We start from the raw sequence: 27,017 nt of genomic DNA, 5'->3' as shown, positions 1-27,017 counted from the left end.
ATGTTCTGATACAGTTATTAATAACTGTCTTAGTGTATTTAAGCTTGTAAATGTTACACGATTTGAGCAGAGACTATTCTTTGTATCTTGCCTGCAATAATCTTCCTCCCACTTAGCAAAATTAAATGCAGTATTAAGTCCGTGTCCCCACAGATTAGCAGAATCCAATTATTTGAATCTTTTCTGCTTACTGTAGCTCTGTATTTATTTTATAAAGGACATGGTGATTTTGCGGTGTTTGAAACCTCTCTATTTTCCATACATTCCTTGAAGTGACAAGGCAGGCATATGGCCACCAACAGCTTTCGCTGTACCTCTTGGATAATTTAGTGTTTATGAAACCTAGCAACAGCACTTAAAGGTCTTTTTTTTTCTGAAGATATAATGAATTAAAAGTTAATCTCTTCACTTTTATCAGGCAAAAAAACCCCTGTGCTGTTCAGCACCCTGTATCTGTTATATGTAGTAGATGGCTGAGGAGTGGTGGTATCTTTTTGGCGAGATAGCTTGCCACCCTCAGGTGTAGCGTTGTCCATAAATCTCACTGCTTTTGTGTGAGGAAGTAACTCCCTGGGATGTTGCAGTGCAAAGGTCCACCAGAGATGCCCACGTTTTAGAAATTTCCTGCAGCATTTAAAAAAAATAGATGAATTTGTCTTCTTGGTATCTGAGAAGAAAAAAATTTGTTGGATTTTTTTTTTCCACCAGACTTTTTTTTTTCTTTGGATGGACTACCTTCAACAGAAGGAGTTAATTAAAAAAGATGGCTAGTGGGAAAGTTTTAAGTGCTATTGGGATTAGTGTTTTTGCAAGACCTCATGAAAGAGTCTCTAAAGGGTTCTTGCATGAAGACGACTTTGGGGTAACTAGCTCTTTTTTACTGCCCCAGCTAATCCGTGTCCCCCTGTCATCGTTCGGTCGCTGCCATGAGACGGTGCCGTTTGTGGGCACATCCAACAAATACATTGGTTCAAACTGTTTTGATATGGGGTAACTGAAAAACGAGATGCTGGCATCGTGCTTAAGGCGAGCTGCATCGGCGTGTCTGCCTCTGGCTCTTCGTGCAGAGCTGTGAAGTGAATTTAAACCGCGCTTTATGGCCTAAGGCAGCAGGCGGTGAATAAATAGAGCAGCATTGTGATCTCTTCAGGGACTGAACTTTGCTATTTAGTAAGTGTTTGGTGTTTACCTGCTTGCTTAGTAATGAACACATTTCGGGGATAAAGAGAAGAACAGAAAATCTCATGGCCGTATTTACTGCTATTTTGCCAAAATTTAAGCATTTCATTCCAACTCATGAAAATGTATGTTTCTGCTGTAGTGTGATGAAATGGGCTGTTTATAACTATGCAAAAGTGGGGAACGTGCCCAGCTGAGAAGTGAGTTACAGGTAGAACTAGTTTATTTTTGACATGTCTTCCTCTTGAAAGGTTCGTTAAATCCACACAGATGTAACGTGGAGAACACTGATGCCGCTGAATAGTTTAATAGCAAACCTTTTGCTGCCTTAATCCATGTCAAGTGACTGTGGTCAGGAACTGGAGACTGATCCGTTGTTTTCTGTTCTTGAGTGTCTGTCACGCTTGAGGGCAAAAGGCAACAGGAGACATCACCTGAATACCTTAGACTAAAGAGCAATTAAAAGAACATTGGGACTGATGGTAATAAGACCAGATTTTGGTGAGTCAAAGTATTATTGAAGAGAAACCACAGGGTGAAGTCTGTAACATTTGTCTGCGAGGTATTGTATAGATCCTGAAATATTACAGTACGCTTTAACAGAAGTGCATGCTCCTTAATGAAGTTATTGGAAAAATAATTAGATCCCAAGGCAAATGACATTTGGCAAAGGCTTATTTGTGGAGTTGCTGGGAAATCCTTTTAGCTAACAGGTGAAATGTCAGCGAGGGAAAGACTGGAAGCAGGTTAGAACTAAATCAGAAATGCATCCCAGAGCATGAAGACCGAAAATGTCACACACACACACACACACACACACACACACACACTTAGCATGTAAGAATAATGCATTCCACCTTCTCAGCCTTAAACATCACATCAAGACTGTGCAGAGTGACCAGAATCTACGTGCAGCAGTGTAGCTCAGAACGATGATGTGAATACTCAAATTACATTTAAAATAAGGCATCATGACAGTTTAAAATTAATTTTGTTCTTCCACCAGTCTTATAGTCAATGCTAATACTTTTTAAATTTTGTCGCCTTTGTTGGCAGAGTTGCATCAATTTTGCTTGATCTGTTTAGTTCCTCAAACGTAAGATGAAATTTATAGAAAACAAAAAAATTCTGAGCACAAAAATAGCAAGTCAGTCCCTAATCTACTGAATAGTTATACTCCATTTATCTTAATTTGCCTTTATTTAACTTCTAAAATAGATTTGGCTTTTTTCTTCTTCATTGTCATCTGGGCAGACCGGTAAGGCACATACCGTGTTTTCTGGTCACATGCTACCCGTTTTAGTTCCTCACTCTGTACCGGAATAGAAGATCCAGGCAGAGCTGCTTCTATTTCTGTAGTAATTGGGCAACATTATCAGTATTTATATATTCATATATTATGTATTACAATGTCATCATTAGTAATACAGCAGCATTTTTTTGATCCACTTGCTGAGGATTTTCCATCCTGAGAATCTCCACATACAATAAAAGCTGTCGTGGTTGCTCGGTTTGGCCACATATGTTATACTTGCCAGTCTTGTTTTGCCACTTGCAATATGTCTGCGTAACTGAGTAGTTTGTGCAAAGAGGGGAGGGATGGGGCACGTTTTGGTGCAGCCTGTTACGGTTCTTGGCACATATGTCCATATGGCATCTTGAGCAACGATGACGTCCAGCCCAGTTGGTTGCATGATGCTCATGTAGGAAGCTTGTTGCTGCAGGACCCTCTGCCCGCATTGCAAGCAGGACACTTTATGTAGCGTCCCGCTGTGTGACTTCCACATATAGCAGAGCAGATTCACACCAAACAGAATCCCTTCAGTGAGTAAATCATTAACGCAGACTTCACGTGGATGGAGCGCACGCGTCTCCGGATCCACCGCGTCAAAGCAAGTTTGGTGCCACGGCTGCTGCAGACTCAGGCAACACGAACCCGCGTTTCAGTGTGAATGTTCTAAGCATTCTCACTTTGTGCTTCCTAAAGCGGTGATGGACGAGCCAAATTTAGGTTCTCTTTCACAGCTCTGCTAGAGCGGGGGGGTGTGGGTAGGTTTTGTCTGGATTGAAAACAATGTCAGTGTTTGTTTGTTGCCCGGTTGTTGATCAGCCACAGCAATTCAACCGCCTGCTTGTATACTTGAAGGAAAATGAGATTCCACATAGTACCCCTTTTCAGTACCTTTTTTCTGTCTACCAGCCATTACTGATGCTGAAGATTGATTGAGGGACAGGCTTTAACACCGTGCCTCAGCCCTAGATGTCTAGGAACATATGCTTACAAACTAGCTTCCAGTGTTTTTTTGAAAACTTACCAATCCCATAAGGTTTTCTGTCTGAGGTACAGAAATCAGTATATATAGAAGCAGAGGCTTCCCCAATTCAATCCAGCCGTTTCAGTACCTCTGTTGTATTTTCCATGAGCTCAGAACTAATTGAGTTTTATTAGGAAGTGTTTATAAACTGCCAATTCTGAACTGGGCGATGTTGTCGTAAGCGATTTTACTTCCACTGTTTTACAGTGGAAGCATTTTATTGTGGCAGATCTAATCAGTTCCACTGCTTCTTTTGAAAAAACGGATTGTGAAGAGTTAAAAGCTGTAACTATTGAAAAAACTCTGGGATTATTCTTCCCCTTTCTTCTCGTGGCACTGTGAAACAGTGACTTTTGTGCATTTTTTGCCTTTTTGAGTTTTTGACTGCAGTATAATGGCTGAGAGACAGAAATTATCTGCTGCTTAATAGCTCTGCAGTTTTGACCTAGTGTGGTTCACGTTCCTAAATTACTGCAAGATTTCCATTGCACTACAGCGTGCTCTTTGCAGTCTTTTGAACTCAGCAAGCTCATTATGTTGCTTTTTGAAAAATGTTGTGCCTCTATTTAGCATTCTTTGAATAAATTATAAACTCTCTGTAAATGTCTGTATAGTTGCAGTAGCGGAATGTAGGGTAGGGTGCTGCACATGCAACTTCAGGTGCCCGACATGAGCTAGATGCCATTGGAGGCAGTGAAGTCCCAGCCAATACAGTCAGTGAAGTCTGGAGAACTCATCACCCCATCCTAAATTCAGTGTTTACATTTGTTAAACTGAACAGACCCCACCGACTGTAGTGACTAAATCTCAGTTGGTTGTTGAACTCAGTCATCTGGCTCACATGTAGATCCCTGTGTCCTGGACACCTCAGGTAACATGTTCTGCTGCTGTCGTGGGTATTATCTCTTGGTTTTTCACCCGGCCAACTGTGAGATTTGAGTGTTCATGGCTGTAGACGAAGTTCTGGAATCTCCCATGCTGGATCCTAAAACATACTACGTTATTGCTGTTTTCTTTTGATGTTGTAGGTGTATGCTGGATCCTCACATATTGGAAGTTTAGGATGATTGCAGGTGACCACTGGTTCTTTTTCTTTCTCCTTTCTGTTCACGTCCTCTCCCTTACGTAAGTTATTTCTCCTGTTTCAGCAAATGCCAAAGATTTCATATTCTTCTCTGGAGTTGTGGAGATTATGTTCAACAGCTTTAACAGAGTCTGATGGCCTCCAGAATGGAATCAGGAATTTATTTTTAACCCCGTGCATTCATGGATGCTCAGGCATGACAAGAAAATTGCAGTCTTATTTTGCACTAGTCATGTTCACTTCCATTTGGCACTCACTGAACGATTTTAGAGAAATCTTAAAAATGCTTCTTCCTAATAAATCTGTTGGGGAGAATTTAAAATTTATGGGCCACCTGCAGAGCTCTCTGAAGAGAAAGGTGGAAGAAAAACTGACAGAAGAGTGGAGGGATCCAACATTGGTATCTCTGCAGTATCACCACTAGTCATGCAGATATTTGTGTGTACAGATTAAGAGAACAACAGTACTAAATGGCACTGAGGTGATAATCATAGAATCACAAACTGGTTTGGGTTGGAAGGGACCTTAAAGATCACCTATTTCCAACCCCCCCTGCTGTGGGCAGGGACACCTTCCACCAGACCAGGTTGCTCCAAGCCCCATCCAACCTGGCCTTGAACACTGCCAGGGAGGGGGCAGCCACAGCCTCTCTGGGCTACCTGGGCCAGGCTCTCACCACCCTCACAGCAAAGAATTTCTTCCTAATATCTAATATAAATCTCCCCTCTTTCAGTTTAAATAATACTGCTGTTGCATTTGATAGTATAAGTACTTGCCTATTCCTAGGGCTTGACCAAGAACATGAGGGCTCATGGGATGGCACTCAGCCTTGTATGTGTGATTTGCCAGGTATATTTGTTGATTTTGTGACTATAAGGTCGTTTGGTTGTAGCTTTCTTGCCCCAGGAAGTATGTGATGAGTGAAGGGAATACCAGATGAGCTGAGGAACAGTGACAGGGAGAAGATCCAGGTGAATTGGTGCTTCCAGACTGGAATCTTCCAGACTTCCAGAGTCCAGGAATCTTAGTGTTTTTGTGACAGCAGATGCGAGGTGTGATGCCTGCTGGAGAGGTACGTGCCTGCTCCCTGTCGTGGCTGTCCCATGGCAGGATACTCGCCAGCTACTGCGGTCACAGTGCCAGCTCAGGGTAAGGTCCAAGTGCTGGAGCAGAGTCTGGTCCTGCAGCTGCTCCTTATGAGTATTAGCACATGTTTGTGCCAAGTGTGGTCCTTTTCTGTCTCTTTCGCTTTTCCGTGGAGTCCAGGGAGTTGTGTGCACACAGTGTATGAGCAGGCTGTGGGGCTGCAAGGTCGAGCACCCAGCAGTGGGAGCAGGACAGAAGAGCTAAGGCTTCTCGAGCAGCCCAGCAGTCACCCTCCCTGCTCTGTTGTGATGCACCCTGCAGTTTCAGGAGACGTGTTTCTTTCCTTGAGCTTCTTTTTCATAAAGAATTCGAAAGAGAATTGCAATTAATGTCCTGAATGGGGCTGCTTTTCTGGAGAGCTCTTCTGTTTCCCCCCCCTCCTCCTCTGAGCATTCATAGTACGTGAGGCATGAGGCTGCAGGAAGAGAAGGGTGATTTCATGGTAAAATCAGACCATCGCCTCTGAGGACTGGATTCTGTCTTTTGCCCAGGATCCCTGTGAAATATTACACAAATCACATCCATGAGGTGTTTTACGGTAATTAACCGTGCCTTGTTTTGGGGACCCACCTTGGCAGAAGATCTAGGCACACAAAGGTAGAGCTGATCTCTGTGAAAGTGGTGGTTAAAACAAATAAAAGCACCATTGAAATACTGAAGGCCGATGGTTTTTCTAATCAGGCATCCAAACTGAGCTGTACCTGAAACTGCTGGTTTTTGTGTTGACCGTATTTGCAGTAATTCCTTCTTATCTCACTGGCTGTCGTGAAAGTAGGTGCATTAATGCTAAGGAAGCATCTGAATGATGTCATGAGAAGTGTCATAGGATGTCACGTAAGAAGTTTCTGAGCTCTACCGGTGAGCGTATCTACTGATAAAGCAGGGAGATGTGCATTCAAGAATAAAGATAAAGCAAAATAAGAGATCATAGAATCATAGATTGTTAGGGGTTGGAAGGGACCTCTGGAGACCATCGAGTCCAACTCCCCTGCCAGAGCAGGACCAATCTAGGGCAGGTTACACAGGAACTCATCCAGACGGGTCTTGAAAGTCTCCAGAGAAGGCGACTCCACACCTCTCTGGGGAGCCTGTTCCAGTGCTCTGTAACCTCATGTTGAGGTTGAACTTCGTGTGCTCCAGCTTGCATCCATTGCCCCTTGTCCTATCGCAGGGCACAAGTGAAAAGAGGTTGCACCTTTCCTCTTGACACCCAGCCCTCATACCCAGATCACGTCTCACTTATATGTGGTAACTGAACCAGGATCTCCTGGAAGAAGAATCATGTAAGAAAAGACTGCAGCCGTTATGCTTGCACGCCTGGGACTAAATTAATGATTCACAAGGCAGCCCCAAATGGGCATTTCTCCTAAACTCTGTGTACCTGGCTTTGTAATCTAATGCCAAAAACGAAAAAAAAAACACAACACCAAAAAACCCCAAAATAAAAAACAACATGAAACTGAAGTACAAATGCGTGTGAAAAAATAACGCTTTTTGACCCACGTGGTTATGTTGTGGAAACAACCAGATAGAGACAACTCATTTTGCTGCAGATTTGTTATTGTGATAGGTGTATGCTTGCAGGCTCCAGACTAGGGTTTTTCTGGTATTTTTGCTGCCTGCTGCAGATGGAAGTTTCGTAAGTGCATTACTTGGTGGCCTGAGGGAAAGCCTAGCTAGCTGGTGTCCAATATTATACGGTCCACAATGTGCAGCGACCTGAGAGAGCTCCATCATCAGCAGTGTGAAAATCGCTGCAGACCTACAGAGAAGTCATGTCTGCACCACGTGTGCTAACACTAAAATGCTTCAAAGAGAGAGACTCTTCCCTGAGTGCTGCACTGCGTTCTTGTAGCTTAGCAGCAGATAACTTGGCCGCGTGCCAGTGAAGGGAACAAAGTAAAGGCAGCTGCTCAGATGTACTTGACAATTTAGAGTAATGCCAAGTGGTTCCATGTGAAATAAATAAATAGAGAAATTTACCTTTCATGGAATGGTGAAAAGAAAAGAAGAAAAAGAGGAAAGCATCTTCCCAGCTCTGATTTTAAATAGGTTTTCTTAAAGTTCATTGACTTTCTGCGAACACCATGTTGATTTTTTATTTTGTTTTTACTTTTTGGAAGAGACATGGATGTGCGTGTGTCTTACGGGTGTTCATAGGTTGGGTGATACGGAGCAGAAGAATGGTTATTTGCGTTACGTACGTCCTAGGTGCATTTGCTTCCTGAGCCCCTCGCTCCCTGTGGCCTCCTGGTGCATCAGTTTCTTGTCTGCCTTACTTCTGGAGTTGTAAAACAGGCCTAATAGTGCTTCCCATATGCTAGCATATGGGTAACACCATCTGCACGGGGATATTTGTTTATCCTTGCAGTATTTTAGGGTGTTCTTCTGCGTCTTAATGGGTGAGTGCAAAGTGGTTACCAAGTTAGTCATAAGGTATCACGTGCATGTTTCTGCACGCAGGAAAAGCACGTGGTAAGACCAGAGACGTGCCTAATCCTGAAGCCTACAGCTGGGGTATTCCTCGTCTGATTCATGACTTTGTTTCCCTCTGCCACTGGGATCTCTCGGGTACACCTTGCAGATTTGTCACAGAATCAACCAGGTTGGAAGAGCCCTCTGGGATCATCGAGTCCAACCATTGCCCTGACACCACCATGTCAACTAGACTGTGGCACTAAGTGCCACGTACAGGCTTTTCTTAAACACGTCCAGCGATGGTGACTCCACCACCTCCCTGGACAGCCCCTTCCAATGTCTAATGACTCTTTCTGAAAAGAAATTCTTCCTAATCTCCAACCTGAACCTCCCCTGGCAAAGCTTGAGGCTATGTCCTTCCAGGCAAAATGTTCTCGCTAGTCCCATGGACCTCAACTGTATGGCTTATTGTTTCAGGCAGTTCAGTTTTGATGCACTTAGCTGAAATTGGGAAGAGTTTATTTCTTTTTTTTTTTGTGAATAAGTTTTTTGTAATTATAGCAGGTCCTCTTAATACTACTTACCCTAGAAGGGTGTTTCTTCTCTGTCAAGACTTAGGATTTTCGTAATAATTGAAATTCATTGCTAGTCTGATATCGTATGGTTGTACACACATTTGCTTTGTCTTTCTGGTGTCCTCCTCTTTGAGTATTTCCCTTCGGTGTTTGCTTTGCCTTGTGTGAATTTCAAGCCTCTTGTTTTGTTTTGTCTTCCTGGTTTGGTTTCTTTCCCACAAACATTAATGAAGTGCTTCTGAGTGGCCCTGTGTGTGCAGTGCTGGGAACGCTGTATGAGTTTGCTTAGTCTCTGTGCTCCTCTCATTCAGATCATGCTAGAAAATGAATCAATGTGCAAGCAAGAGGGAAAACGTGAACTAACATAAATACCCATGTAAGACATTTCATAACTTGCGTCCTTTCTCATGGCTTCTCAAATGCATTGTGTCCTACTTGTGCAACTGATTCAGTAGCTTCCAGGGCAACATCATTTTATTTCTTCATCTGCTGAGAGATCCTGTCTTTCTACTGTTGTTTTCAGGGTGGGTGGAGAAGTGTAAACAACTGAGTCTTCTCATTCTGACAGTGGTGCGGTGCACAGGAGATTACTTAAAAAACAAAAGATGTCATGTACTTTACTCAGCTTCCATGCAACAAACGTGGAGGAAAGTACTGTGGTGTGAGCCCCGAAGAGCTGCTGTGGAGAGTGCACTGCAAGGTGTGGATTACACCTTAGAGTGTACAGGTGTGGTATTTGTCATCCCGTGGGGAGTCCTTGGGTGTTCGCCTTCACATGGCTTCTCACCTGTCTCACGCTCGCAGGAAGGTTTCCCATAGTGGACACCCTTGCGACCACAGTCCACTTTCTGATTCAGCCCCTTTCTTTAACTCATGTCTTGGCTACTTGGTCTTGCTATTGCCAGATTTCCATACCCTTGATTTTCTAGGTGCTAAAATTCTAGTGTGTAGGGAGTGTCTAAGACCTTGGTTGGAGACCTCATGAATTGGCTATATGACAAGTGTAACAATAAATGTTGAGTCTGCTTTAAATGGCTTGTAGAATAAGCTGAATCACAGAATCACGGAATCGTCTTGGTTGGAAAGGACCTTTAAGATCATCAAGTCCAACCATTGACCTAACGCTACCAAGTCAACCACTAAACAATATCCCTAAACAATATCCCTCGGCACCACATCTACTCGTCTTTTAAATACCTCCAGGGATGGTGACTCCACCACTTCCCTGGGCAGCCTGTTCCAAATCTTGATAACCCTTTCTGTGAAGAAATTTTTCCTGATATCCAATCTAAACCTCCCCTGGTGCAACTTGAGGCCATTTCTTCTCGTTCTATCGCTTGTTACCTGGGAGAAGAGACTAACACCCTCCTCGCTACAACCTCCTTTCAGATAGTTGTAGACAGCAATAAGGTCTCCCCTGAGCCTCCTCTTCTCCAGGCTAAACACCCCCAGTTCCCTCAGCTGTTCCTCATAAGACTTGTGCTCTAGACCTTTCACCAGCTTCATTGCCCTTCTCTGGACATGCTCCAGCACCTCGATGTCTTTCTTGTAGTGAGCGGCCCAGAACTGAACACAGGATTCGAGGTGTGGCCTCACCAGTGCTGAGTACAGGGGAACAGTCACTTCCCTCGTCCTGCTGGCCACACTATTTCTGATAGAGGCCAGGATGCCATTGGCCTTCTTGGCTGCCTGGGCACACTGCTGGCTCATATTCAGCCGGCTGTCCACCAGCACCCCCAGGTCCTTTTCCACCAGGCAGCTTTCCAGCCACTCTGCCCCAAACCTGTAGCGGTGCGTGGGGTCCAGAAGGAGCTCCAGAAAGGTGCATGAATATCCAGAAGGAGCTCCAGAAAAGAGCTCCAGAAAGATTTGCTTTGCAAAGATCACACAGCAATTCCAAGTAATTTTCAAAGCAATTCTGACTTTTGTCTCTGATGTTGCTTTTTGACCTCTATGGTAGAGTGTGAGATTTGTTAAGTAAGAATAGCAAAACTGTGCAGCATCCAAGGCATCTCATCTTTTTGAATTGTATTTTTTCATCTTTCCTAGTATGTTTAAATGTTTGGACTCTGCCTCTTTACTGTAATGTCTCTTATTTGGCAGATGCATGCAGTAAAAGTAGATTTTTTTCCTATAATTTACTCCAGTTTATTTTAAAAATTCAAACTTTTCTAAATTCTTGAGCGACTCAGGAACACAAGTCTCTTTGACTTTGAATCCATCCATAGTCTTCAACGATGTCTTACAGTGGTCCAGTGATATCCAAACTTTTTGCTTAAGTTAACCTCATATCATAGGCTTGAAGACTTGAAGGCTGTAGAAAGGTGGTGGTGATTGGGAGAAGTTCATGAAGAGTGGAAGAGAGCAGATATCACTCATATCTTCAAGAAGGGCAAGAAGGAAGATCCAGGGAAGTACAGGCCAGTCAGTATCACCATAGTCTCTGGGAAGGTGATGAAGAAAATCCTCCTGGGAAGCTTTCCACACACGTGAGGATAAGAAGGTGATTGGGAGTTGTCAGCATGGATTTATAAAGGGGAAATCATGCTTGGCCAATGTGATAGCCTTCCACAATGAGGTGACTGACTTGGTGGACGAGGGGAAAGCAGTGGAGATTGTTTACCTCGAGTTTATTAATGCCTTTGATGCTGTCTCTCATAAAATCATCATTGTAGACAGCTGACAAAGTATGGGTTAGGTAAGTGGACAGTGATGTGGATTGAAAACTGGCTGAATGACCAGGCCCGCAGGACAAGTAAAAGATGAGGTCGAACCTTCACCCAGGACTTTTAGTTCTAAGAGAGAACTGTTGGCCCAAATAGTAGGAATTTTTTTTTGTAAGGGAAAACTGCAAGGCTTCCCACTTCACTTTCTTACATTTTCCTCTCTGCTTGTTGTCAGGAAGTAAAATCACGGGTGAAAAGACATGTATATGCCAGGACATTGTTTTAAGTTGCTGTACAAGTGATCAGTCTTACTTTTCTTTCTCTGGAAGAAATTTACTATTGGCTCAGCATCTTAGCTGATGTGTTACTGAGAACCATAATACAAATCTGAATTCAAAATTTGTAGGAGTTTTCTGAAAAGTAAAAAGATGAAAATTCTTTCTGGCTTTTTGTGCTTGTGATTTGATTGTTTTTTCTTTTTGCATACGTTAGTGTAGCACGTGTGTGGCATGTATTTTCTGCTTCAGTTCTTTTCTGGGGGAGTGAGAGAGGTTGTTTTCTTTTTAATCATTTCCCATCTGATTTAAATTTGAAGTAGTCATTCTGGTTTGGCAAATGTTTGAATTGTAGCAGGAAAAAATTGTGCAACTAGAATAAAGTTAACTTTAAACTTTTTGCCCTAATGAGCAGAATGTGATATAACTGTTGCTAACTAAAGCTGAAGCCTTTCTTCCTTCTCTTGAGGTACTTGGAATATATCCATAATTCAGCATTTTTCCGCTTTTGTTTTCTCCTTGTGCTGAGCAGTAATAATATTTACAAAATACTTAGTTTTGCTACCCTGGGAAGTGTAGCATAACTTTGGATCTTACTCAGGCTGTATTTATTATACAGACAGAAGGAGAGAGGAGAAAGTGGTTGTTGAGCTTTAGCGTATACAAGAAACTGTCAGAAGGGCTAGTGTTGGCTCTAGCGTGTTATCACTTTGTCACCCTTTTTCTTCCCGAGTTTCCCCTTTACTTTCAGTACTGTTTATTCAGGCAGCTTTTTCTTTTTTCAGTCTCCACCTCCTGGGGTATGTTTGGGGAATACCTACCCTGTAGTAAAGCTGTATTAAACTGGAACATCCCCAAGCAAAGCTAAGCATTGTAAAGGTTTACTCCTACTCCACTTACTCCATTCTATAAAACTGCACGAGTGGTGATTCTTACATCAAAACCATAGAATTAAGCATCTCTCATTTATGGTGTGTATATCTGTTACAACTTCACTGGAGTGGATTATTGAAACTAAGTGACTTCAGAGTTCAGACTCTTCTAAATATATCAGGTGGGACCAGGTGCCTGATCTGCTGTAACACCGTGTAACTTTTATTAGGGGTTGATCAGCTGCCATTTCCATTTATATTTCCTGATGTTCTTTCTGGATTCAAGGTTATTTTTAAGTAACCCGGGTCAGGAAGGATGTGAGTGGGGTGGAGTGCTTTGGGAAATGTGGACAATTAATGGAAAACATATTTGGAAGAGAGTTTTGGGAGCTTCCAAAGAAGTGCATTCAAATGTAATGGACTCATTTGATTAAAAATGCTTATCAGGATCAGGCTGCTCCCCTTACCTGCTTAAAAACCCCTGAATGTAGCTACAGCAAATTATTTAATTATCACTGAGTAATACTTATATCCTTAACAGTATCCAGTTCTGCATATATTGCATATATTACTTGCAGCTTTTATTATGGGCTAATCATGTCATGAGAATGTCAAGTGTATGTTAATTTTTAGTTGTTATGTGGGATACTGGAGCATGTCAGACCTGCTTAAAACACCAGCAGTTTTCCCTGAACTGTTTTGAGAAAAGCACAAGGCTACTAAGGTGAAAAAATGGAGAGTTTCAGCCTAGAATTGTTGGCGCCCTCCCTTGTTTTTAACTTTGGGATTACTGTGTGGCACGGTAGAGTGTGACATAACATTGTTTCTTGGGTGATTTTTTGAAATTAAGGACTTAAAAGGGAGCAACTAGTTTAGTGGGATACTTAAAAGCCATTTTGTCACCGAGGGTGGGCATATCTGTTTACAGTGTTTATGTTGGACAAAAACTGTCTCATAGCCCCAGTTTTTACAGTTATAGTTGTCAGTAGACTATAAAACCTCTTTCTACCAGAAAATCAAGACTGGCACTAAAAAGTCTCAGTTCCTCTTCTCTTTCCTTGTCCATCCCTTTTCCTCCATCAGGTAGCTGTACTGGAAATCTTTGGTCTCTCACTGCCTTAATAAAGCCCTCTTTGACAGGCAAGAGTAACTGCAGGTTTTTGTTACACAGATGACATTACCTAAAGCTATCATCTCCTCCAAGTAACCAAGAAAGTATGCGGTAAACTGTTGTGCGATGAATGGATTCATGTGTTGGTCAAGAGCCTTGCTCCCTCCGTGCTGCTTTGATGTCGTCGTTGTGTTGGGCAACCTGTGACTTCATCCCCCTTCCTGGGCGGGGTGGGTGTGGGGACAATGTTGTTTGTCTATATGTCATCAAAAATATCCATGTACCCTTAGCAAATAACCTCTTCCTATTAGACAGTAATAGCAAATTTATTTAGCAGCAGTGATGCATTTAAACCTGTAGCAGCCAGTTGGGTATGCAGAAAGCCTTAATTTCAGTGCCCTCTGTTAAATACTCGGCGAAGCGAAATTAGAAGATACTGCGTGTACGTGGAGGAGCCAAAGCTGTGTAACTGTAGGCGTCTTAGAGCTGGGCATGCTTAGCTTACCATACATAGACACAGGAAGGCACAGTAAGATACAGCAGACATTCCAGATTGGATTAAATGGAAGTGTTGGCACCTGTTAGCATAACAAACACAGGAGTAGACAGCGAAAGTCCTTGTGATCGGTAAAACAGAATATGCAATACGGACTTAGAAGCATGGAGAGATGCACTTTTTTTGTTGTTGATGTTGTTACTGAAAACTGCTCTGAGGATGTCCTTAAACTTAGCACTTGAAATACTTGTTTTAAAAACTTGTACTGAATTAATTGTTCTTTTGCACTGGTTAAGCAGCATTGGCTTGATTTTTGGAAACATTTGCCAATACTCACTTTAATTGTTTTAGGAGCTGGAACATACTGGGCTCTGTAGGTGAATTGAACTGTTTTAAAAAAAATCTTATTTTGCATATTATTAAATATTACATAGAATAATTTAGTGTTATTAAATGCTAAATATATTAATATTTATAGCATGGCAGTAAACCCTAAAGTTTTGGAAAATTCCTAAGTTATGTTTCCAACGTAAACCCTCTTAACCCTCCATCATCACCTAGAAGAGCTCCTTCTTGCCATCCTGAAGTGTACTTCCTGAAATACACTTCATTAAGTGTATTTTATGAAGTTTTGCCCACCTAACTCCAATCATCAGGGACTTCCAAATGCGGTAGTAATAATTCCTGCTTATTGTACTTGGCACCCAACACACACTCAAAGTTGCTGAGTGTTTTTTAAATTAGTATGTAACTTTTCTATTGCTAACACAGGTCGTGTTTTAAAAATAATGCTTGCACATCTCCTTTATGGTTAGCCACATTACTAACAAGCCAACTAGGTTTTTCAGAATCAGTTGACAGCAGCAAGAATAGTATGATTGCTTTAAGTATATGCTATCATCTAATGTATTAAAAAAAAAAGTCTTGAAAACTTGCATTAAAATTGCTTTCCTAGTCACACACCTACACTCAGATCTGGAAACTGATGTCTGGTGCCTTGCCTGAGATGTTCTGATGGTTGCAGAACATTAGATAGCTGACAATTATGGTACTCTTACCTAGCTAAACATTTCACAATAGATAATAAATCTTTGAGGTCCCTTTTCTGATTTTCTGTGTTCTAGTGATGTGTCTTTGTCTTGATGTGGAGAAATGCTGCTGCCTTCTCTTACTTCAGTGTGAACCCTCGCTGTTTTCTTGCGAGAGTGTTGATACCCTGGCCATTAAGATACTTACCTACAATTCATTTGAGAGCCTTTAAATGCTGAGGGCTGCATATGGCTGGAGACCTTTCATTTTAGAGTATTTTTCATTGTAATAAGTGAAAGGGATTGCCATGTTTCTGTAGTGATGTCACGCGGTGCAATTTGTCGTTACCAGATAATGTTTACGTCTTGACTCCATAGACTGAAAGATGAGGTCACAGAATCACAGAATCACAGAATCAGCCAGGTTGGAAGAGACCTCAGGGATCATCGAGTCCAACCATTGCCCTGACCCACCCTGTCAACTAGATCATGGCACTAAGTGCCATGTCCAGTCTTTTCTTAAACACCTCCAGAGATGGTGACTCCACCACCTCCCTGGGCAGCCCATTCCAATGTCTAATGACCCTTTCTGAGAAGAAATTCTTCCTAATGTCCAACCTGAACCTCCCCTGGCGAAGCTTGAGGGTGTGTCCTCTTGTCCTATCACTAGTTGCCTGGGAGAAGAGGCCAACTCCCGCTCCGCTACAACCTCCCTTCAGGTAGTTGTAGACTGCACTAAGGTCACCTCTGAGCCTCCTCTTCTCCAGGCTAAACACCCCCAGCTCCCTCAGCCGTTCCTCGTAGGTCAGACCCTCCAGACCCTTCACCAGCTTGGTCGCCCTCCTCTGGACTTGCTCCAACACCTCAACATCTCTCTTGAAGTGCAGGGCCCAGAACTGGACACAGGATTCAAGGTGCGGCCTCACCACTGCCGAGTACAGAGGGACGATCACTTCCCTAGACCAGCTGGCTACACTATTCCTAATAGAGGCCAGGCTGCCATTGGCCTTCTTGGCTACCTGGGCACACTGCTGGCTCATGTTTAGCCGGCTGTCGATCAGCACCCCCAGGTCTCTTTCCGTTGGGCCGCTTTCTAACCACTCTTCCCCCAGCCTGTAGCACTGCATGGGGTTGTTGTGGCCCAAGTGTAAGACCCGGCACTTGTTTTTGTTGAACCTCATGCCATTGATCTCGGCCCATCTATCCAACCTGTCCAGATCCCTCTGTAGGGCCTTCCTACCCTCCAGCAAATCGACACTCCCACCCAGCTTGGTGTCATCTGCAAATTTACTGAAGGTGCACTCAATCCCTACGTCTAGGTCATCTGTAAAGATATTGAACAGCACCAGCCCCAGAACTGAGCCCTGGGGAACACCGCTAGTGACCGGCCACCAGTTGGACTTTGCCCCATTCACCACTACTCTCTGGGCTTGGCCATCCAGCCAGTTTTTAACCCATTGAAGAGTCCACCCATCCAAGCCCTGGGCAGCCAGTTTGTCCAGGAGGATGCTGTGGGAGATAGTGTCGAATGCCTTACTGAAATCTAGATAGACTACATCCACAGCCCTGCCATCATCTACTAAGAGGGTCACTTTGTCATAGAAGGAGACCAGATTGGTCAAGCAGGACCTGCCTTTCATGAATCCATGTTGTCTGGCCCTGATGCCCCGATTGTCCTGCATGTGCTGTGTAATGGCACTCAGGATGATCTGTTCCATCACCTTGCCTGGCACCGAGGTCAGGCTGACAGGCCTATAGTTCCCTGGATCATCCTTCCGGCCCTTCTTGTAGATGGGCGTTACATTTGCTAATTTCCAGTCAGCTGGAACTTCTCCAGTTAACCAGGACTGCTGGTAGATAATCGAGAGTGGTTTGGCAAGTTCCTTTGCCAGTTCCTTCATTACTCTGGGGTGAATCCCATCCGGGCCCATAGCCTTGTGGGTGTCCAACTGGCACAGCAGGTCACTAACCGTCTCCTCCTGGATTACGGGAGGTTCACACAGCCCCCCGTCCCTAACTTCAGGCTCTGGGGGCCGAGTCTCCTGAGGACAACCGGTCTTGACATTAAAGACCGAGGCAAAGAAGACATTGAGCACCTCTGCCTTTTCCTCATCCCCTGACACTACACTACCCTCCTCATTCAGCAAGTGGTGGAGGCTCTCCTTGACCCTCCTTTTGCTGTTGATGTATTTGTAAAAGCTTTTTTTGTTATCTTTGACTGTAGCAGCCAAATCAAGCTCTAATTGAGCTTTGGCCCTTCTAATCTTCTCCCTACACGACCTGGCCACGTCCCTATAGACCTCCCAAGTTACCCGACCCTTCTTCCAGAGCAAGTAGGCTCTCTTTTTTTCCTTAAGTTCTAGCCTAAGTTCTCTGTTTAACCAGGCCAGTCTTCTTCCCTGACGGCTTGTCTTCCTACACACCGGGACAGCCTGCTCCTGAATATTTAGCAATTCCCTTTTGAAGGATGTCCGGCCTTCCTGGACTCCTTTGCCCTTCAGGACCGACTCCCAAGGGACTCAGTCCACCAGCCTCTTAAACAGGCTAAAGTCAGCCCGGCGGAAATCTAAGGCAGGAGTTCTACTCTTGCCCCTCCTTACTTCCCCCACTATCGAAAACTCTAACATTTCATGGTCACTATTCCCAAGATGGCCACTGACCCTTACATCTCCCACTAGTCCTTCTCTGTTCCCAAACAACAGGTCAAGCAGGGCCCCTCCTCTAGTGGGCTCATTTACCACTTGCATGAGGAAGTTGTCCTCCACACATTTGAGGAACCTCCTAGATTGCTTCCTCTCTGCCAGGTTGTATTACCAGCAGACATTCGGCAAGTTGAAGTCACCCACGAGGTCGAAAATGCCAACAAAGCTATGCAGCTTGGTTGTGTGTGCATGGCTTGAGGCAAAACACCACGTGTTTGGTTCAGCTCCGTGGATGAGGACATTTGTCATTACGGTGCATGGAGTACCTTTTTAAAAGTGTTTAGGAGCTGAGAACACTAGACAACTTCTGAAGAGCTGTCACACACTTCAAGTATCAACCCTGTGCTCTAATTCAGACTTAATTACATGCCATTCATAATTGTTACGTAATCCATTTTACAGAATGCTAGCTTCATTCTTGTAACAGTAGCGAGAGTGGAGTATTGATTACATCATAAGTTTCAACGTAAACTTGACCCCTGTAGATCGAAAGTTCATTGAGCTCAGTCTCCACTCTCGCTTAGTGTCGACAGCTGATGGCTGGAGAAGCGTATCGCAACAAGGCCTGTGTGATGCTTTCCACAAGGCTGTGGTAGGCTCTAGCAACTTTCAGTCCTGATACCCTGAGCTGAAGTTCGTGCCTTTGCGGTTAATAGCCATTTTTCTTCTAAGACTTTGGTAAATGCCTTCTTGAATCACTACACGCTTCTGAAGTCTCCAATGGCTGTTGCAAGTAATATGAGGGCTCACTACACGTTGTCATAAAGAAATACCTTTTGATTTTTAGTCAACACCTTAATGTTTTAGCGTTCACGACTGGTGAATCTCCTGCAGCTTCATGTCATTGGGTCCAACCAGTATGAAACCACACAGCCTTGTGCAGCAGCATGTGCACAAAATCAGGGTATTCAATACTCACAGATCAACACAGACAGAAATGCTCAGCAGTGATGCAAAACAAACAGCACCAATGGCCTCATCCTGTTCCCCGCTCTGACTGATCAGGATAAAGGTCTGTTAGTGGGAAATTATACATCTACACAGTATGTATCCCTCCCTAAAATGGCCTAGACACAGTTCATCAAGCAGCTGGCTCTTGGATCCTCTTGCTTCCAGTTACCTCAATGCAGACACACACAAACGGTTTTCTCCACAGACCCCCAGACTCTACGGCCCCACCAGTAGTTGGCCTGGACCTTCTGGCCCCTTCAGTATCTTAACTGCTCCATTTGTCTCACTCACAGAGACTCACCTATCGAGCCCAGACCTACTTCTGTATTGATAGCTGGCTGCCAGATGATTTCTGCTTACTGGCTGGTGTGGCTCGACATTCGCTAGTGTGCACATTTAGTCCAGTTGCTGGCACCACAGGCACGCAGGCCTCTATGACCTGTGGTCCATCCTCCAGTTGATGGCCCTGAGAGCTCCATACACACACATGCACACAGATGTAGGGTCACCTCATCCAGGAGAAGAGTTAGAAATGGAGTTTAAGGCAAAAACAGGAGACACTGTGGTGATCAAGCCCAGGGCATGGACAGGCAGAAGTTCTGGTCAGACTGGCCCCTTTTATCGGCTTGTTTCCTGTGCTTACTCATCCCTTTCCCTGCCTTTGGTTCTTCCTCTAGTCATCCTGCAACAAGTCTTGTACAATCCCCAGATGCTCTTCCCTGCATCCCATAACAAGTATCCTACTCCTACAGGCACCATTCTCAGCCTGAAAGGTGATCTGGAGAGTCTTTCCACTGACTTGTCTGGATGGGTTTCTTAAAATAGGTTCTCTTGTCTTCCTCCTTCTTCTTCTTCCAGGCTGAAGAATCCCAACATGTATAACCATAATAGTACACAGGAACCATTCTACACCCTTCAGTTTGTTTCATTGCCTTTCTCTGTAACTCACAGCTCTGTCCTCTCCTTTATGAGATGGAGAATCACAGAATCATAGAACGGTTTGGGCTGGAAGGGACCTTTAAAAATCATATAGTCCAATGCCCCTTCCATGGGCAGGGACACCTTCCACAAGATCAGGTTGCTCAAAGTCCCATCCAACCTGACTTTGAACACTTCCAATGATGAGGCATCCACAACTTCTCTGGGTAACCAGTTCCAGTGTCTCACTGCCCTCATCATAAAAAATTTCTTCATTATATCCAATCTAAATCTACCCTCTTTCAGTTTAAAATGGTTGCCCTTTGTCCTGTCACTGCAAGCCCTGGTAAAATGTCTCTCTCCATCTTTCCGGTAAGCCCCCTTTATATATTGAAAGGCTGCACTAAGGTCTCCCCGGAGCCTTCTCTTCTCCAGGCTGAACAGCCCCAACTCTCTCAGCCTGTCTCCATAGCAGAGGGGCTCCAGCCCTCTGAGCATCTCCGTGGCCTCCTCTGGACTCGCTCCAACAGCTCCATGTCCTTCTTGTGTTGGGGGCCCCAGAGCTGGACGCAGCACTGCAGGGGGGGTCTCACGAGAGCGGAGTAAAGGGGCAGAATCCCCTCCCTCGACCTGCTGGCTGCGCTGCTTTATATGCAACCAAGGAAACGACTGGTTTTCTGGGCTGCAAGTGCACATTGCTGGCTCATGTCCAGTTTTTCATCCACCAGTTCCCCAAGTCCTTCTCCACAGGGCTGTTCTCGGTCCATTCATCCCCCAGTCTGTACTGGTATTGGGGATTGGCCCAACCCAGGTGCAGTACCTTGCACTTGGCCTTGTAGAACCTGATGAGGTTCTCCTGGGTTCACTCCTCCAGCCTGTGAAGGTCCGCGTGGGTGGCATCCCTTCTCTCTAGTGTATCTACCGCACCACTCAGTTTGGTGGCATCAAGCCAGGGTGTACCTAGCCTTGAAAATGGAGTTTGGCCTTTTATATATGTTATGGCATAAGGCCATTTTCTGTTTTGCTCCTATTTAGTTCCCAGAATGTCTTTCTGATGAGTACCAAGCCACAAACGTGAGGTTTTTCGTTACAGCCCCAAGGCCTGATCAGTGCATAGTCAGCGCAGGGCTTATTATTGTGCATGTAAAGTGCAGATTGTCTCTCATCATACACTTATTTTTCTATTTATTTACTGAATTTCAGCTGCTGTTTTAACATGCAATTGGCTGATACTGTGAAGCTTTCCTATAGCTATCGAAAGACAGTCTTGTTCTTTGCTGCCTTCAATAATTTACTCTGGCAAGAAAGCTTAGTTTGTTTTGGACATAAGATGCTATGTTTGGTGGTTTGATTTTTTTTTTTTTTTTGGTAGAGGAAAGGTGACTTAGATGTTAAGAAAATATGCTGTAGTGTAATTAAAATGTAGTTATTATTTTTGCTATAGATTTGCCTGCCACTAACATACTTTATTATACATCTACATTTCAGTTACGCTTATGCTGAAGTTCTGTATATCAAATTGGTGATATCAAATTGGTCTTAAAGCAATGCTGGTTCAGGTAGCAGTCTAGTCATAACATCATTAGATTTGGTGTGACTAGCTGCCTGGGCATTCATTCAGTGTTCATATATGCTTGTTTACTTTTATTCTAGATGGCTATTCTGAGTATTTTCTATTTTTTAAAGTCTATAACAAAATTTGGCAGAAATCCACTGTGAAAATTTCTTGAACCACAGAATAAAAATCTCACTGATCAATGGAAAAGCTGCTAGCATGTAGATTTATGTGTTTTTTTAAATAAAGGTTAAACACATCTTATGCACACACAGAAAAATGTACTTACCTTAAAAATGAATGCTCCCTTTTGTTATGAAACACTTATATGTTTAACTCATGGTATGGGAAAAGAATTGTTTGTAAAAATGACATATTTCAATTTTATGCAATGTATTTGATTCACATAATTGAAAAATCTTTTGTGTGTCATTGAAGTTCTGAATAATGGTTGTATGTGTGCAAACAAACATTGCAGTGGTGGTGATCCTGTGTCAAAAACAGGTCATTAGCTTCAGTGCTAAGTCTTGACGATAATCATTACTAGTCTGACAAATGGTACAACGTAATTTTAGTAACATGAGCTCAAAGACTCAGGTTGTCATTCCTGTGTAGCTGAATGCATGAGCAGCAAAGCACTTTCTTGGAGGGGAATAACGAGGAACCTGGCAAATTTGGACCAATGCTAGCTGAAAATACAAGGCAGTTAAGTAGCCTCCTCAAGACCAGATCCTTCTTGTTGTTTAAACGACCTGCTGTAGGAATTTTGTGCTCTGCTCATCTGAAATGAGCTCTTTATAACACTTTATAACACTTGCCACATGAGTGTTATAAACTATGCCTGTGCCCCATAAATAGGTGTTGGTTTCTCCAAGCTCTGTTGTTCTGCACACCAGAGTGGAACGGCATGCCCTTCTGCAGAGGCGTGAAGTGTTCTAAACTACTCTGCCTTGATTATGCCTGGTACCTGTTTAGCTAGTGCGTCTGATATTCCTCCCAAGCTTTAGCAATACTGGCCTGCGTGGGTTGTAATGGGCTAGGAGTGGCCAAGCTAGATGCTAGGAGCTCCTTGCTCCACACGTTGCTCGTAAGTAGTCCTTCTGCCGAGGCTGTGTTGTGGGACTAGCAAGGCCCTCTTGATCAGAGAAATGCTGAGTAGTATGGCCCCTAAGCGACAGAAGAAGTTGCAGAAGCTGCTGAGACCACCACTGTTGATCGCTCTACGACTTCGTGTCATGGTGAATCCAGTGGCAGGTCTCAGTTGGCCATGAAATGTCTGGTCTTCATCCTCTTCAGATATTCTGGCTCACGTATCACTATTAGCCAGTGCTGGACATGGGTTACTGACCTAGATGAATACTTGCTTTGTGCCAGTATGGCTGTTTAATTACTAAATTGATTGGCACTTGTTTGACTCTTAGGAAGTTCCCCTATTATATTAAAAAAAAAAAATTCTATTTTTTTTTGTTTCTGTAAAAATCTTCATAAATTGATACCAAATTAATTTTTTTTCATTTCTTTGATTTGTTTTGAGTCAGCCTGATACGTAGCATATAGTATTTATTTTCTTGTAATATTTAAGGATGGAAAAATTGTTATAGCAGGTGTAAGATACAAAAATTCTTTTCTTTAAGGTCCATGTATATTGCTTCATAATTATAAAACATTGATCTGTGTTTGCACCTGTTTTATGTTTTATGTTTTTTTTTTTCCAGAGGTAATAAATAAAATCTTTAGTACCTTTGAGTAATGGGTTTTGTCTCCTGCACACTGAATAAATAATAAACCTCAAGTTTTGGCAGTTTCTTTTTAGTTTTTGCAACTGAGCATGCAATGTGAACCCCTAGCTCTGGGCCTGCTCCTCGAATCTGCATGCAGGTCATTTTAAAACTTCAGAGATGAGGGCAGCACGTAGTGAAGGTGGTACATTGAAGGGGTTGAGCAAAGAGAACAATTACTTGTGTGCTGTGACCTCCAGCGTACGATGGATTTTCAGTGTCTAGAAACCTCTTCGGGAGTTAATGCCGGAAGTGAGAAAGCCAAGAAGAAATAATGGGTGATGTTAATTGGAATCGCATCGTTTTAACCTCAATGTAAGTGAAATCAAGGTCAGATCTAAAGACTCCAAATTCCTCTGCATTTAGTTGAAGTTCTGGCATTTTTTTCAGTGATGATAAGATTTCAGCCTGGCAGTCATAATTTAGCCAGCTAAATAAAAGGACAGATTGTTAGGAGTTCAACACCCAGTATTCTTAATTATTGTAGTAGAGCCAGTAGTGCTGTATGATCAGTGTTGTACAGAGGCATTCTGAAAATCTTCATCCCAGCACTCCGTCTAGCTATGTAAATGTCTGTATTTGGATTACTGACCTTCTTAGCAGGACATATTGTTTTCTTTTATGCAGGCCCCAAATTATAGTGGGACATCTGTCACCTTGTTATATTGCAGACTCGCCTTCAGCTTGTTTTGTGAGAACTCTGCTTTATAACTACTTCAGCTTAATGATGTTATGATTACTGTGTACTTTAGAAGGACAGGAATAAATTGCTCTTCAGCATTCAAATCTAAATGGCAGTGATTTAGCTGGAGCAATGGTATAGATTGGTACCTATGTTGTGAAAGTTTAAAAAAATGATCTCATATAAATATTTACAAGAGAGAGTTCTCAGTGGTAACTCAAGATATATAAAAAGCAAACCCTTACAAATGTAGAGGACGGCAATGCTGCTTTTAACGATGATTTGTTCAACAATTCAAGCTGCTGTTGTAAGAGAAAAGATTCGCCTTTTTAATGATTGAGGAGTAAACATGATTAGTTGTGCCGCAAGAAAAAATTATGTACAAACCTCTTAAGAATAATCTCCTTGCAGCACTGGTGGTGCAAGTAAAGTATTACATACTGTGTTTTGTAATAGCATATATCTTTCTCTTAAAATTATTATAAGGAAAATAACTCTTGCATCTCAATCACAGAATAGACACTGACAGCAGCCACTAATGGCAGCCACTAAGAGTTGTGTTCTGGTAATTTTATTGCCTGTTTTGGGGAACAGTTTGTTCTTAACCTCTTTCTCTGAATCATTTAAGAACTAAAAAGTGGCTGTGGTCACAGACAGGGTAGTAGATAGGTGGCTGATTTGATCCGGGATGGCAAAACCTGTAGCTGAAACATGTGACTGCCTGCCATGCCACGTGCTGTATTCTGTTTAGACAGAAATTATTTTATAATGCCGTTATATACTGTGTTTTTACTCAGCAGTTTTTGAGAGACAACCGTAGCTTGTCTTCATAGAGCCAGCAGTGTCTTGTTGTAAAGAAACGGAGTGGGAGCAGAATAAAAATGATCCCTTGGGTCTTGCTGACTGAGTTGAAACTAGGTTGTTTGCCTATTGATTGTGTTTTGAATACCTTTGAGGTGGAAGATGTGAAACAAGCTTTCATATGTCACAGTCCACACTGGAGCTGTTGGCTTACAATGTCTTGTTCCTAGGCTCACACGAGACTTGGGTCACTCAGTCTGCACTCACCCTTCTCTGTGCATCCCTCCTGCTCCATCCACAGCTGAGAGCTGTGGGCTACAGCATGCTGTTAGCTCTGTACAGCCAACTAGCCTTCTAGTTCCATATCTTGATGAGGATTGTTGTCCCTTTATTTAAACAGTGAGCGATTAAGGCATAATTAAAGGTTGCATTCCCTCAAACAAGTGTACAAGAGTAGTTGCCAAAATCAGAGTGGTACCTTTGCTTTGGGTACTGTTGTTCCAGGTCAGTTGTCTATGGTTGGATCCTGCAGAACTTCCTTACAAAATTCTTGATGGAGATTTGTCTGTATATGACCATAATTATGGGAATGTCACTTTGAAGCTAGAATTTTGTTGAACAATATTCTCCCTCTTGTCATTTTTCTCCCCTAATACAGCTGGCTACATCATTCATGTTTCTGCAGCAGGCGAATAAAGTCATACAGTTTTTGTGCCACATCTTTTTTTACATGGGAATACAGAACTATGTCTTTAATGCTACAAGTCAGTATATACAAGATTGCACTGTAAACATCTCTATAAAAACAAATGTTTCCCCAATTGTGTTAAAAATGTGAACTTTGAAACTTCTAGCTTTAGTTAGCAAAAGCACTGTACCTACTTTTGTCTTATCTTTGGAAATAATTTTAAGGGCTTGACAGGGATTGTTTTGTGTGTTTCTTTCTTCTCTTTAAGAAACCTGAATGAGGTTATCTTTCTGACACTATGTCAGGCAGTAGGATGACAATCTCCATAATTACTACAACTTCAGCAGAAGTAGTATCCCATCTTTATGCAACTGATGATAGAACAAAGAAGTTTCTTAATTTTTTACATTACAGAAGTTAGAGAGGATGTGTCAGAAATATGTGTCAGATGTATTAAGAATGCAAGCAAGCAGGATGGGAATCCAGGGAGGTTTTCTTTGGATGCTGGTCTTCAACTTTTTTGTTAGAATTATTTTGCATGGACAAAGTAGTTTCAAAAGACTCAAAAAACTCTCATTCAATTTACAGCAATTTTTCCCCATATGATTAAGTTCATAGTTTTTGACTGGTTTGATTGGGTAAATAGAATTTTCAACTGACCCATGGGAAAATGTTTGGCTCGAATAATGCTGCCTCTCACCTTTTCTGATATATCTTGATTCATCACTGCTTTTGCTGCAGCTGAGAACCATGTGTCCTGGAAGGCTTATGACCATAAACCCGTTGTGGAAATGTTGACTGTATAAGGAGTACACTTGCATGGGGCAGGAGCTGCGTTACAGTTCCCTTCAGGCATGTACAGATTGATGTGGAACAGACCTCAAACATAGTGGTTTTTTTGGTTGGTCCATCACAATTGTTTGATTCAACACAAAGTGCTAAAAGCTTTTGTTCTGATTTGATTTTATGTTTCCAAATAATTCTTGAGATGATAAAACACTTGAATTTCCTGTAGGATAGAAAGGTGGATTTTGCCCTGTGCAAAAAGCACCCTCCACCTCTACCTTGCCCAGCTGTGGTGTAAAGCAAAGCAGACGATATAAGCATTATTTTTCCTCTTATTAGAAATAATCTTCAAGAAAAGATGACTTAAGAGAGTATTTTGTCTGTTGCTGCAGAAAAAAAATGTATTAAGTTTTCAGTAAGAAGGTGGGTGAGGCTTTTAACTGACCTGAAAACTGTAGCTGATTTCCTACTATATTTTGACATTATGCCTTGTATGCGTGTTAGTGCCAAAAATTATGTTCTTTCAGTTTCCTTGGTACAGGGAATGCCTCTTTTCTTGTAATCAGTGGCAAAACTGGATAGCTTTTCAATCCTTACACACTGCTGTGTGTGTTTCTGTGCCTTTGAAAAGGTTAATGTTCATGTGGGCTACAAAGCTCCAAACATGAGAGAACTGTGAGAAGTTAAATTGAGTTTCTGGCATAGTCTTCCCACAATGCATTCCAGTGAGTTAAAAACAAAAAACAACAGAAACTGTTTGTGTTTAGATGCAGCTATTGGTGATAAACTGCTTCGCAGATGTTTTGGTTGAAATTGGTGGCTGAAAGATGTGGTGGTGGTGGTTTTCTGTGTGTACCTTTCAAAAAAAGGATCAATTTTGGTTAAATTAAAAGAAAAAAAGAGGCAATTTATATTTTGTTTGAAAAGAAAAAGAATTTCAGTCAAAAATGAGACACGCAAATGGAAAAAAGAAATTTAAAGCAAATTGAAT

General features: G+C 42.6%; 1 protein-coding gene across 1 annotated transcript in view; it reads left to right on the top strand.

Annotated features, from left to right (window-relative positions):
- The window catches only part of RASGRF2 (Ras protein specific guanine nucleotide releasing factor 2), a 128,223-nt gene that overhangs the window by 4,033 nt on the left and 97,173 nt on the right, over positions 1-27,017 (top strand). The gene's annotated exons all lie outside the window — the stretch shown is intronic.

The sequence above is a fragment of the Nyctibius grandis genome, chromosome Z (assembly GCF_013368605.1).
Source record: "Nyctibius grandis isolate bNycGra1 chromosome Z, bNycGra1.pri, whole genome shotgun sequence".
Lineage (NCBI taxonomy): Eukaryota > Metazoa > Chordata > Aves > Nyctibiiformes > Nyctibiidae > Nyctibius > Nyctibius grandis.
Note: the sequence above shows the minus strand (reverse complement) of the source record. Positions and strands in the feature narration are given on the sequence as shown.